The following is a 13,231-nucleotide window of genomic DNA, read 5'->3' as shown; positions in this document are numbered from 1 at the left end:
GAGCGTGGCAGTACAAGGTCCTCCCCTTCGGGCTCTCTCTGTCTCCGCGGGTCTTCACCAAACTCGCGGAGGGTGCCCTAGCGCCCCTTCGGCTCGCGGGCATTCGCATACTCAATTATCTCGACGACTGGCTGATTTTAGCCCACTCGCGGGAGCAATTGATTGTGCACAGGGACAAGGTGCTTCGGCATCTCCGCCTACTGGGGCTTCAGGTCAACCGAGAAAAGAGCAAACTCGCCCCCGTGCAGAGGATTTCTTTTCTCGGGATGGAGCTGGACTCGATCACCATGGTAGCGCACCTCTCCGAGGAACGCGCTCGCCTGTTGCTGAACTGTCTGAGGGAGCTCGACAGCAAACTAGTGGTCCCACTGAAGTTCTTTCAGAGGCTCCTGGGGCATATGGCATCCGCAGCCGCCGTCACGCCGCTCGGGTTGCTCCATATGAGACCACTTCAGCACTGGCTTCACGATCGGGTCCCCAGACGCGCATGGCACGCGGGCACACACCGGGTCTCAGTTACTGCGCTGTGTCGCCGCGCCCTCAGCCCTTGGAACGACCCCTCGTTCCTACAGGCCGGTGTGCCTCTAGGACAGGCGTCCAGCCATGTTGTTGTTTCAACAGACGCTTCCAACACGGGTTGGGGGGCCGTGTGTCGCGGGCATGCGGCTGCGGGCCTCTGGAAGGGTGCCCAGCTGCATTGGCATATCAATCGCCTAGAGCTGTTGGCAGTGTTCCTCGCTCTCCACCGCTTTTTACCGGTGCTGGGGTGTCAACACGTGCTGGTCAGGACGGACAGTATGGCGGCGGCGGCGTATATCAACCGCATGGGGGGTATGCGCTCTCGCCGCATGTCTCAGCTCGCCCGCCGTCTGCTCCTCTGGAGTCATCCGCGGCTGAAATCGCTGCGCGCCATTCACGTCCCAGGCACGCTCAATCGTGCAGCCGATGTGCTCTCACGACAGCTGTTACGTCCTGGAGAATGGAGACTCCACCCCGAGTCTGTTCAGCTGATATGGGCGCGATTCGGGGAGGCCCAGATCGATCTGTTTGCTTCCCCCGAGAACGCTCACTGCCAGTTGTTTTTTTCCCTGACCGAGGGCTCTCTCGGCACGGATGCACTGGCCCACAGCTGGCCTCGGGGCATGCGCAAGTATGCGTTTCCCCCAGTGAGCCTGCTCGCGCAGTTTCTGTGCAAGGTCAGGGAGGACGAGGAACAGGTTCTGCTAGTTGCGCCCCTTTGGCCCAACCGGACCTGGATATCAGAGCTCTCACTCCTCGCGACGGCCCTCCCCTGGCGGATCCCTTTGAGAGAGGACCTACTCTCTCAGGGACAGGGCACCATCTGGCACCCTCGCCCCGATCTTTGGAACCTCCACGTGTGGTCCCTAGACGCGAGGAAGACTTAGGTAACCTACCGACTGCGGTGGTTAATACCATCTCTCAGGCTAGAGCCCCCTCCACGAGGCGCGCCTACGCCCTGAAGTGGAGTCTATTCACTGAATGGTGCGTCTCTCGCAGAGAAGACCCCCGAAATTGCCAGATTAGTGTTGTGCTCTCTTTCCTTCAAGAGAAGTTGGACAGCAGGCTGTCGCCCTCCACTCTCAAGGTTTACGTGGCCGCCATCTCCGCTTATCATAGCGCGGTAGCTGGCGGCACCGTGGGAAAGCATAACCTGGTCATCCAGTTCCTTAGGGGTGCTAGGCGAATTAATCCATCTCGCCCCCCTCTCATGCCCTCTTGGGATCTCGCCCTCGTTCTCACGAGTCTGCGATCCGATCCCTTTGAGCCACTCGAATCAGTATCTCTAAGATTTCTGTCCCTGAAGACAGCTCTGCTGGTTGCGTTGGCCTCCATCAAGAGGGTCGGGGACCTGGAGGCATTTTCGGTCAGTGACTCGTGCCTGGAATTCGGGCCGGATTACTCTCACGTCATCCTGAGACCCCGCCCCGGTTATGTGCCCAAGGTTCCTACCACCCCCTTTAGAGATCAGGTAGTGAACCTGCAAGCGCTGCCCCCGGAGGAGGCAGACCCAGCCCTTTCTTTACTTTGTCCAGTTCGCGCTCTGCGCATTTATGTGGACCGTACTCAGAATTTTAGATCATCTGAGCAGCTCTTTGTCTGTTATGGCGGTCGGCAGCAGGGAAGTGCCGTATCAAAACAAAGATTATCCCACTGGATTGTGGATGCCATTTCACTCGCTTATTCGAGTCGAGGTCAGCCGTGTCCCCCGGGAGTTCGTGCACACTCCACTCGGAGCGTTGCATCCTCTTGGGCGCGTGCACGCGGCGCCTCTCTAACAGACATCTGTAGAGCTGCGGGCTGGGCGACACCCAACACATTTGCAAGGTTTTACAATCTGCGAGTGGAGCCGGTTTCCTCAAGGGTATTAGGTAACCCTTTGGTGATTGAGGAGACAACTCGGTAGGGTGTTGAAACACGCTTGCTGCGCCATTCTCCCTAACACGGAGGTACGTGCGCCTTTTTTATCTGTCAGTAAAGTTCCCCGTCAGGTGAGCCCTGCAGATTCCTCCGTGGCCCCCAGCATTGACTCAGCGGAGGAGTCACTTGCTGGCCCACTACGTTGTAGGTCTGCCCACTGGTCAGCCCGCGTTTTGGGTATAGGTGCCTGCTATGCGTGATCCCCACTAGGCGATCCCATATGCTTATTCCGCCACGGTTAAGTCCCCCCCCTGGGCGGACCCGTGTCTTCCCTCTCCGCTAACCACTCTTTTGCTATGCGTACTCCCCCTTTTTAGGGCTAGTCCATATGTAAATTCTGCCATCTATCCTCCCCTTGGGTTACGGATGGCCTCCGCAGCGTCCTCCCTATCGGGATTGCACGCTTCCCAACGTACTGTCGTATTTCCTAGAATTATCTAGATGCTCACGACTTCCCAAAAAATATATCTAAATCCGTAAAACTTCTGTTGAAGTAGGATAAATTAGGGCCAGGGACACGTTGGAGGACCGCGCCCCCCATGATGTGGGTGCGTCACGCTTGCTTGACTATCTCCTCATCGGGGGTGTTGGTAAGGTGCAGTCATTATGGCGCTTTCAATGGGCTCCCAATGCGTGGATTTTACAAATCAAATCCACTTATAGTGCTGAAGTTCCCCCCGAAGGGGAACGTTCGAGGTTACTAAAGTAACCCTTCGTTCCCCGAGGAGGGGAACGGAAGCACTATACTCCGTCGCCATAATGACTGTCCCTTAGCTGTTTGAAAGTCTCTTCAGCTTAAAAGGATGGCGTCTGCTGGCTTCAGGTGTGCTTATATGCTGAGATAATTGCAGATGTCGCACACCTGCGCAAGCTTACGCTGCCAATTAATTTCATTCATTGGCCCGTTCAATACTCTCCAGACAAGCGGCTTCTGATCCGAATCCTCCCAATGCGTGGATTTTACAAATCAAATCCACTTATAGTGCTTCCGTTCCCCTCCTCGGGGAACGAAGGGTTACTTTAGTAACCTCGAACGTTCACGGGTAACATGTTTTGGTTAAGCGCAAAGATAAGTTAATGATTAATCCAGGTACATTGACCGATCGCTTGCCTTTATTTTCTACAATGTATAAACTTATTGTATGTTATACTTTTATAATTATCGATTATTAAAACTGATAATTAGCAAAAGAGAGGGTGCGTTTCGTATTTTCACTGAAATTGAAAGGAGGCAGTTGTGATCGGCTCCGTTTTGTTATAAATATCCACACAGTGAAGATGACGCTCATATATGCAGCACGGCGCCTCAACATTTCTGCTGTCTGTTAAGTTGCTAATATTAAAAAGAAAATAGGCAGTTCCTTAAATCATGTTTACATTTTATTGTTGAGAAAGTGAAACAACGTAGCCAAGGTGATGTGAATGAAGTTATAAAGTACACTGTTCCCTTTGAAGATTTACCCGTGTCCTCGGTATGTTTTCCATATCAAACTGAGAAGGGGGAGACTGCAGCCTTGATCAAACTTGTTAAAAGTCTGAACTTACAAGAAGAGGATGCGAGACTGAACTGTGTGTGGGCTACTTAATATTGAGGAAAAGCCCCAATCAGATAGGCGAACGTTTGCAGCCCCGCCTCCGTTTTCAGATGTCTCCGTCTTTCCCCATCCACACTGAGACGGAGCAGCAGCGTTTTAGAATGAAAACGGCCTCTCCAGCGTTTTCAAAAAGCTCCGTTTTCGGCGCTCGAGAACTCCGGCGTAGTGTGGACGGATGGCGTAACCGTAGCAAAACTTTTTCAAACTAAAACGCACTAGTGTAAACGGGGCCTTAGAAAATCTGCAGGTGTGAGTAGGTCACTGGCGGGTGTTCAAGCTGACCCACAGGATCAATGAGGAATCAGGAATCAGTCTAGTGCTCTCCACTCCTCCAAGACTGCCACAGCATCTGCTCTGGATACGGCCTGGTCCAGGACTATGGATACCTCTAGAATTCCTCTATAGTTGGCATCAAATAAGTGAGTAATTAAGCTCAAAATAAAATTAATATTTGTCATTAAAATTAAGTGGACTTGACAACAGTACAAAACAAACAAACTTCTAAACAAAGTAAACGTGATGCCTCTGATAATAGTAATTTAGGTAAAATCATTGACTATATGTCCAACTATTTGGTTACTTTAATATAAAAAGGTAATGTAACATATTGTAACCTGCATTCTGGAGATAAACATTCCATTTAACATTCCAGAAAACAATCTGGGTGAATCGCCAGGACAATAAAATCACTTGGTGACGAAAAGTCTGGCTTGGTAATCCCTTGGTGACATGTTAACAAGTCTGGGAGACTTCACAGAACCACTCTCTGCCTACTTCAAGAGAACGTGACAGATAAGATAAGAAAAGGAAAAAAAACTCTTTAGCCAACATTCTGCTCACAGACAAGACATTCCTCAAAATTAAACAAAGACATTTATAACCCAAATCTCTTGTTTAATTTCATTTAACTTTTGTAATGTGTACAATACCTGATATAGACTATACACATTCACGCTTGCAGGCCTTTTTAAAAGCATCAAGGATGTAAGGATATGGGAACTATGTGATGTACTTGTAGAGTGTTTGGTGTCAATAGAATGCCCTCGACATTTTATAACACATGATGCATAGATCGAGACCATAACTCGCATTGTTTTATTCTTTAAAGCCCTGTATTAAATGCCTGTCCGCATGCTTTAGGCGAGCGCTCAAATTTGCATACGCGCAGCCCAGAGACAAAGGAAGGTTCGCGCGCAAACTTTCCCCTGAAATCATTGGTCAGAATGCTGTACGGGTTGTCACGTGACCCGCAGGTATAAGCACACTTTCCCCCAAACATCTGGGCAGAAAGAGAACGTCCCAAAAAGAAGAACATCATTGACGGTGGCCTTCGGGCCACACGTGGCTTCCTAAGCCGCATGGACTTTTTCCCGCCACGTTTTCTTTATTTTCCGGCAAAGTAAATTCAGTTTAAAGTTTGCGATCGTGTTCGTCCGAACTGCATTACAAACTCCACGCATCAAAGGACATCAAGAGTAGTTTTCATCACGACGGAAGAGAGACGCATAAAAGAGACCTCCAGACATGAAAAACCAGGTGATTTTAGTTATGCGATTAAGCTGTGCCCCTTTTTATCAAAAAGGTGTTTTTTTATATAACCTTGGTGGTCCTTAATGGTGCGTGTGGAACTGAAAGTTTTGTCACTCTTTAATCTGAAATCTATATTTTCTAGCTTTACTATTTCTCTTTGCTGTTACACGTTCTATAGACCCGATATCTCCACATGGTTTACCTTTGTTTTGTGTTTAATGTATGTTTGTGCGTTTGTTTGTTCGTTACGTCTGACTAGTCAATAAATTCCATTATAATCAAATGAATTGTATTGTTTGCCTCACGAGAAAATGTCACTGAAATACAGATTCCCCTGCCTAGTTATTATAAGTTGTTTAAAACTTTTGAATGATTAATCTACTTCACAAGAAGTAGCAATTAAATTCCCTTCTTCTAAATGAATAGATTACAGTGTCCGCTCGGAAGAGCGGCGGCTCTGCTTGTGTTCGTTTGGTCAAATTGACAATAAATTGATCCGGAATATTAATGATTAATAATAATTCGTTATTGTTGATAATTAATATTCATAATCTGGGAATCCGCTCGGTCGCGCGAGCATGATCATTTACAATCATATGTTTGTTTGACCAAACTGACTGAAGCTTAAGCCGGAATATTAATAATTAAGAATAAACCGTTATTGTTGATTATTAATATTCATAAAATGAGCTAATTTCATGTTACATATATTGGTGGAGGATGCGGGCAGTTTTCCAAACATTTTCTGTGAAACAAACTTTTCAATTCATGGTGATTTATTAAGCGCGCTATAGAAGAAAAAAAAAGGACCGCGAGAAGCATTTCCTTTTCTTAGAAACTGGGAGGACGAAAATCCTCCTCTAGCCCTTCTGTTCACTAAACACAGCAGAGAGCTGCCCGTGTAGAGTGTAACAATTTAAACTGCAGTTCATATATATTTTGAATCGATTTTGCTGAGACGCACGTTCTGCAAATCATTTAAATATATTAGTGTGCCTGTCGGAGGAAAAGACACCTCTCTCAGCGCTTGTAAGACAGTTTGGAAACCCCAAACCTGTCCGTTTAAAAGGCCTTTATAGCTAGAAAACCTCTAGAATATTTTCTCCCGTGGTTTCAAACTGTTAGATTAGCTGCCTAACGTTTAACCTCTTTGCTTCGCCGCCGTGCGAAATTAATTTCAGAACTGCTGGACGGTTCTAAATTAATGTATTTCGGGAGCTGCAAGCTTGCCTGTTAACCGCTTTCTGACGAAAGGAATTCTCAGAACCATAAGCGTGTTTTTAAATGGTACCAAAATCTGATATGGATGTGAATTCCCATATTTCAGTTATGTTCGTCCGGACCAAATCTGTGTACAAACGTGCACCGCCTCGAGAGACGTCTCGCATTTTATGTTTGTTTGTCTAATTGTAATGGTCGAATATTATTATCAATGTTACGGCAACATGATATATAATGACCGCTTGTGCGAATCTTAGTGGTTCGCGCTTTGCCTTTGTGAAGTCAGCCGCATACCAAGTTATGAATGAGAACTCCTCCCATTCATAAATCGGCTCTTCGAGCGCTCATTGACTCCTCGTCCACGTAACTCGTGCGCGCGCACGCATGCGTGAATGACGTAGTCACCACCCCAAAGCATAAGATCCGCCTTTCAGGAGGCAGAGTTGGTGACGCGGTTTACTTCACAGGGCAAAACCACTCGCTAGCTTCTAACGACTAGCCTTAAAGTAAACTAACCCTTCGCGTCTTAATATTACCAAACTGTTAGCACAAGGCTAACCGGATGCGAAGCGTAAAGCGTAACAACTTACTAGCGGCTAACGCCAGCTAATGCTTAAGCAAACCAACCCTTCACATTTTGTGACATTAACAAACTTTAGCACAAGGCTAACCGAATGTGAAGTGCAACTCGGAAACATCTCCCCCTGTCTCCTCCTGCTCTTCTCACATCAGTTCCGCCCACCATTGTGTCTCAAGTGGTCTGAAATGGTCAAACAGTTTGGAGTTAATTTGTTTTAATTTCGATTAAGCATTTTATTTTCCCTGTTATTTTATCCAAACAATAGTTTAGTTACCTAAGTATAGATTATTGGTCTGTTTTTATTTCTTTTGGTATTATGAATTATTTTGTTACTTTCAATTTTTTTTATTAATTTTCTGCCTTCTGTCTTTTTCATTTTAATACCGTTGTCCAGTTTATTTTGTTATTACTTGATTTTTAATCAAGTTCCCAATAATCTATTCTAAACTTAGGTCATGTTTAATTTTGATTTTGTTGGTTTTGCTATTTGGGGAGTAGCCTTTAATCTCTCTATTATTATCATTAATAGGCATAATTTTTCTTCCCTTTTGATTTTTTTTTTTCTCCATCTTTTCCTCATGCCTTATTTATTCCCTCACCTCTTAGGTTATAGGGAAAGTATAACTATATTAGGGCAAGTATTAGTCTGAAGCTAAATTCAGAGCTATCAATCTATAGATCCCACATCTGATAAAAACATGTTGGGCTAACCCATTAATGTTTGTAGATGCCCCTGAATACTAAGGCACTCTTTCTACATTTTCTAAGCCGTCTTGTACTGCTTTTACCTATAGGGGATTATTATGATTATTCTTTTAGATTCTTTTATGCCGATTTAATTTTCCTTTAGCCTCCCTCCATCACAGGGTGATAACCTTCTCTATCCATCAGATACTACAGCATACTAAGATTCCTACTCCAACTGGCTCGCCCAGAATAGTAGATCCATAGTACTGCCCGTATCCGGACCCGAGTCCTCTGTGCTTGTGTGGTTAAGCGTACAGGTTATTCAGGTTGCAGATCAAAAGATTGGGTTCATCTGTCTGACATAACTGACCCCTGCTGAAGGAGGCGTTAGATACCTTGGCGTTTTGTCTCTCCGGCTTGTGTGGATCACAGTGGCATCAGCAATCGTACTCCAAGAAGCACCGTCCGTGTCAACTGGCATACGATCAATCTTGGTTAATTACCCTGTCATGATTCCACACACGTGCCCGCCTGAGTGAGATTGGCCGACTCATTCTACAGGCCTAGTGCGGCACCGGAATCATCAGGCAAAACCCAATTTTGAATCATGCCAGGCGGTCAGTGACTTTCTTGAGTGCTACGTATTGTGCTAAAAGCGTACGCTGTGTGAGTTCACAACCGAGTTACATTATAGGCAAGTGATCTGATAGCGACTGCAGTAGGAGTTGGGGAAAGTCTAGCCAGATAGCACGCTCTTGCGACCTTCATCTGATTGCCTTTCACTCACCACCAAGTGTAAATAGCATGTAAAACCTAGTCTAAACTTAGCCCACTACAGGACTATAAAACGAACATTTTAGACATGCCCATAGGTTTTGCTATTCTCTCTCTCTCTCTCTCTCTCCCTCGTTTCTCATCCTTGTCTGTCTTTCAGTTTTATTTTTATTCATATTTACTGATATCCATATTAGTATTTTCTTTCATTTTTCTTTCCCTGTACACTCGTTCATCCGAGCGAGGTGCCTTTTTGTCTAACTTATCGTTAGTATTATTAATTTTTGTTCTTGGGTTACTGTTATTTTTATTTACTTAATTATTTTTAGTTACTTTGACCTGCTCAGAGACCACGCCATTGAGAACCACCAGGGTGATTTAAATAATTGATTGATAATTTGCACAGCCTGGCGCATGACTAAAAGCCTTGAGGCCAGTACGTAGATATCAACTGTTATCTAGCCACCCAAATTCGACATCTGAATTGTCCGGCCCCCAGTGGATCCGTAGAAGGACCAACGTCTAGCCGGCACATACCCCCTAGCTGACAACCCTGTCAGACTAATAATATAGCACAATGCTAACCTCCACTCGATTTGGCCATGTGGGTCTCTCTCTCTCTCCCTTGTGATCTCTGTCTCACCCAACAGACCAGCATGTCAAGTGCGCCCAGCCCGCTGCTCACTGGGACCAACTGGAGGCCTGGTTAAGTGCTTAACCCACAACCTCCTGCCCAACGACGCCATGGAGCTGCAGCGGCCAAGCAGAGAACAGCTGGACGTCTGCATTAATCCGCTGAGGGCGAACGACCTAGCCCGGAGCCATGACAGCCAAGCCCAGACTCAACTCTCCAGGGCCCTGACACACCTCACCCTTGCACCGGCCAGACCCATAGGAAAGGGTCTCAACCAGCTGGAGCATCGAGCCCAGGACGCCTGCAAGACGACGAGGGAAAAGGACGCCGAACTTCTGGAGCAAATGGACGGACTACACGCGCCCCGATGGAGCTACAAGCGGACAACGCACACAAGGAGCGACGAGAGGAGAAAGCCAAAGATGAACTGAGTGTAAAGCTACAAGCTGAAACACTATTGTAAAGAGCAGAACTAAAGACAGTGAAGCTCGGGTCAAAGCCTCTAAAGTCAACGGCTGAGGGCCCGAGCAAAATTCCAACACAGAACCCAACAAAGAGACTTTTAAGCATGAACCTACCAGAGTTCACCCAGAACTGTCACATTTCTACAACCCATGTGACTACCTGACTGGGGAAGTGCCACAGTCAGCCCACAAGCCAAGACTGGATAGACCAGCAGAGGGGGGTGAATCCAACTCATACTACCCCGCCAGCCAGCATTCCAGCAACGCCCGTCAGCAACACAGGGCCAGGACTCCCTTCAAAGAGGTCCCCCATGACAGACACCATCTGTCAGCCAAATACTTGAACCAGCTGGCCAGGGAAATGCCAACTTTCACCCCAAACCCTGCTGGAGGCGACGACATGCACCCCTAAATCTAAGACATTGACTTTTACACTTTTACACAGAGGCCAAGTGCCACTCTCTGTGACAAACTGTATCTGCTAAGAATTACTTCGAGCCGTGAGGCAAGAAGTTTCCTGAATCAACAGCGCCGTGCCATCAAAGCAGATTACAAGCCGATGCAAGAGCTCTTACTAGAGTGTTTTACCTGACCCCGTGTCAGAGTAAGGACTGATTGTCGCCATGGGTCTCAGAACAGCCACGAGACCTCACAAGCATTCTGCAGTCGACTACACCAACCCTACTTCAAGACAGGAAATGAGCCACGGACGGAGGAGGAGTTCACCTTCCAGATCCTCTCTCTCCCAAAAACCTGCTTTCTGTGGTGAGTCCGCACACGGGCAATGCCCTGCCCCCACGCCCTGGCCACCCAACAGCGGCAGAGTTTAGCTCATAAAATCTGTTCAAAACAAAGACTGCTTTGAAAGACTGTCAAGCACCTACAAGCTACCCTGTCTCAGAGTCTCATCCGGAGCTGACTTTAAAAGGCACGCTACTGTTTCCCAGCCGCAAGACTTCCAACAGTGAGTTAAAGCCTTTCTCCGCCAGCAGAGGACAGCACCGCCAGGAAGGCGCATGTCCCAACACCAGACAGGATGCTCAGAGACACACTGGGACAAGCCACTCACCACAAGCAGCCCAAAAGGAGCCTAACAACAACCAAGGAATGACCAACCTGCAGTAGCTAGGAGCTCGAGCAACCAGCATCCAGCTAGTTACACGCCAGAGAAAGCCAAAGGTGAAAACCTGACACCAAACAACGGCACAGTGGCGCCATGAGCAGCAGAACTGCTAAAAAGCTTGAAGGGGCCCTACAGGAAGTCAAGCCAGACTCCTTATGACTAGAGGGGGGGTCCAAAACCATTTACCCCCCTGAACACCTGCTTTCTGCTCCATCCCCGCAGAGTACTGCAAGTCCAACACAAGCTAAAGACTGTGCATCTAACTGCAGCATCACGCTTCCCCCAAGAAGCAGCCAGTGCCACCATGCTTGAAACCTCAGGTACCAGGAAACACTGGTCTGGTTGTCTGCTTACCTCCCGAGCCACAGCTCACCAACCAGCCACACCTGCGTACAAACAACTGCTCAGGCCCCTGCACTTCAACTCTTGGGGAACCTGAACAAAATGGTGTGGCAACAACGCGCTACTTGGCTGTAACCGTGGAGATGAAAGAAAGATGAAGAACGCGCGTCAGCATGGAAGCAGACCTCACAATAATGTCATCTTTCCTGTTTGAGTAACTTAAAGCAAGAGCTCAGAGACTAAAACGAACACTTAAATGCCAACCAGGCAGGCTGATGGTGCAAATCATAGCCAAACTGAGGTTCAACTCACATACATCGCTCCCATTCAAGTAACTACTGTCCCCATGACTGCAGTGCACCCCGTGTACCCGTCGCCAATGGGCACATACCTGCTGCTGAATGGTAAAGATCTGCTGGATATGTTTGAACCTCTTTCGAACTTTGAACCCCTTTAAAATCTGGGCCCTAGTGCGAGAACTCGCTCACAGCCGTCAGGTCAACCCCAACAGACAGTCAGGTCACCGAGGTCGTGGGAAACTGCTGGAACCCGCGAGAACCCAAACTCAACAACATAGACGGGGTCAAGGTCGCTACTCTGCAGCCTTCAAACCAGCTAGCAACCCCAACGCTTGCTGCCCCAGGCCTCAAAGGGCTTAATGTTGAATAACCGGACTGTGAATGACACTGTACTTGCACTGTGAGTAGAAAACCCAGCAGCCATCAGCCTCGCACTGTGCGACACTCCGCTGAACACACCCCCAGACCTGTGTTCAACTAACAAGCATACACACTACTGTCCAAATGCTGAACTCTCACACATGACAACTGCCAACAGCATTTGCACATTGAACTTGAATCGGAACGGCGGATGGTTGACCCATCCTGTCCTAACTCTCACGGCCCCGCCGCACGATGGTCACATCAGAGCTAATAGCCTGATACATCTTCAGGCATATATATAGACACCTTTAACGACCGGTGATAGGCACCCACACTTCTCACAGCCAACCACGATGGCTGTCACCCTCAAGAAGCCCCACTCAGGCCAGACCATGCCAGAGGCCTGCTCTGTCATCAGCAAACAAGACTCTGTGGTGCCAGCCTATACAAACAGGTGCTCTATATGGCTCTCCATACGAAAGGCCGAACTCTAAACCATACATTGGGTTTTCTTCCAACCAACAACAGAAGGGGCATAAAACTGGGCCTCAACCTGGAAGCCATACCCTAAATTGAACTGTCCTCATGAACAGTATATGTCTTGTGTAATAGCTGCATGGCAACTGACATAAAAATCCCCAAAGACTACCTACTGGGACGATTGGTCAGCTACGAGTCCCATGACTTTGAACTCTTGGGCCAATTAGTGGCCTCACCCTACATGCAACGACACCAGAGGGGAGCTTAGAAAACACAGACTATACTGTTCCATTCCAGCTCGCCACACTCACGTCTGTCTTACCAGTAAACAAAGAACCGGTAGGCAGAAGTGAGCTCACAGAGGACTAACTCCTCACCGTGTGCCAAGCCACTCGTCACCCCATCACTAACATGGATGAAGACAGGGCACTTTCCTCAACAGAACAGACATGCTGAGGCCACGCAGGATGAGGCCAACCGACAAACGTCAGCACATCCTGTATAACTACCACGGTGCCCTCACTAAAGACTCTTTAGACTGCAAGTCCCACTGACCTTCACATGGAAATATCCAACTCCATGCTGGAAAAAGGACATCGGGCTACGCAACAAAACCTGCTGCACCCATCTGGCCCGTCCTCAAGCCCAGGGTCGAAGGGTGCCTGACCATAGAAAGCTAAATCAGCAAATGCCATTGTCA

Source organism: Danio rerio, chromosome 17 (genome assembly GCF_049306965.1).
Source record: "Danio rerio strain Tuebingen ecotype United States chromosome 17, GRCz12tu, whole genome shotgun sequence".
NCBI lineage: Eukaryota > Metazoa > Chordata > Actinopteri > Cypriniformes > Danionidae > Danio > Danio rerio.
This window is presented reverse-complemented; position numbering follows the sequence as displayed.